The sequence below is a fragment of the Momordica charantia genome (genome assembly GCF_013281855.1).
Source record: "Momordica charantia cultivar OHB3-1 chromosome 4 unlocalized genomic scaffold, Mcharantia_2.0 BLBB01000004.1, whole genome shotgun sequence".
NCBI classification, from domain to species: Eukaryota; Viridiplantae; Streptophyta; class Magnoliopsida; order Cucurbitales; family Cucurbitaceae; genus Momordica; species Momordica charantia.
The window spans coordinates 13282381-13284518 of NW_028275162.1; the positions used below are offsets into that span (position 1 = coordinate 13282381).

General features: G+C 39.3%; 1 non-coding gene across 1 annotated transcript; it reads left to right on the forward strand.

Annotated features, from left to right (window-relative positions):
• On the forward strand, window positions 1–107 carry LOC148211860 (small nucleolar RNA R71). The gene has a single exon (XR_015790590.1). It is a non-coding gene; the product is annotated as a small nucleolar RNA R71 (small nucleolar RNA).
• Window positions 108–2138: the final 2031 nt, after the last annotated feature.

Genomic DNA, 2138 nt, shown 5'->3' on the forward strand with positions numbered 1-2138 from the left:
AAGCCATGGTTCGAACATTTCCTGATTAGTTCTTTAAATCTCTCCCACGCCTCGTGAACAGGTTCACGATCATATTGTCTAAAGGAGATGATCTCCTCTCTGATATCAGCGTGGCGAGTAGGTGGGAAGAATTTAGTTAAGAACTTATCCACTAACGACCCCCATGTGGTGATGGATCCCGGTGGAAATGCATTGAGCCATGCTCTAGCTTGGTCCTTCAAAGAAAATGGAAAAAGTGTTAGTCTCAGAGCATCGTCTGTTATACCAGGTAATCGAAATGCATTTGCAATTTGAATGAATGATTTCAGATGATCATGTGGATCCTCATGTTCCTGCCCTCCAAAATGTCCAATTGTCTGCAACATTTGGAACATCATTGGTTTAAGCTCAAAGTTTGCGTAGGCTGGAATAGGGTTGACTATCCCTGAATCAAAGTTCTGAAAAGCCGTGGCGGCATATTCTCGCATTGCCACGTCTCTGTTGTCCGCCATCTGGATATGGTTGAATTCATCATTTCTTGCATGATCCCTCATATTACCGTTAACAGCAGGTGGATCAACCGGATCACGAGGTGGAATATCTGCCATTGATGTGCTCGTACTCTCTACCTCACTTTCAGGACTGATTTCACCTTCTCTCTCTTTTTGCTTTTCTAGTTGTTTTCGAAGTCTTTGCTCCTTTCGAGTTTTTCGAAGGGTCCGCTCAATCTCAGGGTCAAGGGGTAGAAGAAAAGATCTTGTGCTCATGCACTTTAACTTACCCTTGTGAGATAAACGACCAAAAATATAGAACAAAAATGGTGGATGGAAATTACACCCAACAACAATTCACAAAAATAAAAACTAAAAGAATTTGAAAATAATTTTAAAACTAAAGTCCCCGGCAACGGCGCCAAAAACTTGACTGGGCGTTTATGCTGAACGCACGCGCTAGGCGTGGTAACAATTATATAGATGCAAGCGCACACCTGTCAGAGTAATATAAAATGGACGGAGTATCCAAGTATCGATCCTCAAGGACTTCTAAACAATTTCCAAACTCTAAAGTTTTAAAGAATAGTGAATGTTGGAATGAGTGATTCTTGTAAAATGGGAAGTGGTCACAAATAATGGTTTTGGATTTGGGATTTGGACTTATAATGATAAAACCTAGCCCGAACTACTTCAAGTTAGCCAGCAAAGAATCAAGGACATGCTAAGGACAATATGCTTTTTACTTTAGAAACCAACGACTACGCTTCTCACTTGACTTATGTCTAAGCAAGTTCAAAGTCCTAAGACATTCCCTAATATGTCTATTATGAGATATATCTTAGTTTTAGGATGGAAATAGTCGCAACCTCAGGTTAAGGTCCTATGTCTAGGCTACTTAAGCGGAACCCTTATGTCTAAGGCGCTCCTCTCCTCGGTTTAACCACTCGACAATGCAAATAAGCAACCTTTTCAGTATTGACTTGTTAAGACTTACAGTGGCCTTCTCTAAATCCTAACTTTTTGGGAAAACATGTTGAGCAATGAATGGAAAGCAAAAACACTACCTCTTAGCAACCCTCTTTAGACATAAAAGGCTAACTATCCATAACCGGGCTAGAGACGGGAATTTAGAAAGACATATTGAAGAAAATACAGCAAGTAAAACGGTTGAATGTGGAATGCATGTGTGAAAAACAAAAGTTAACTAACGGAGAGTTTTTATCGGGATTGAGAGCTTCGCCCTTCTCTTTCAAGCAAGGGAGAGTGTCACGTGCTCTTTCCTCCAAAAACACAACTCTCTTAACTAAAAATAAAGTAAAGGCAAAGGGAAGATAAGTAAAGTGCTAGATTTTTATATATTTGAATAAGTAGAAAATAACTAAGTACAAATGGAAACAAAACAAAGCTCAATAATAGAATGTAAAGTGCTCGGGATTTAAAAACCAAAAGCAACTAATGAAAGCAACTCAAAAGTACTTAGAAAGCAACAAAGAAACACTAAAAATGATCAAGAGAAGGAAGCAAGGCTTAATGATTTTGGTGGAGAAGTTGCTGGAATTTATAGCTGTGCAGAATTGGTTAGGTAGGTCCTAAAACGATGGTGAATCACCCATTTCCAACTCTTTTGACTGACCAAATCGTGCTCAAACTGATAGTGGAACACTT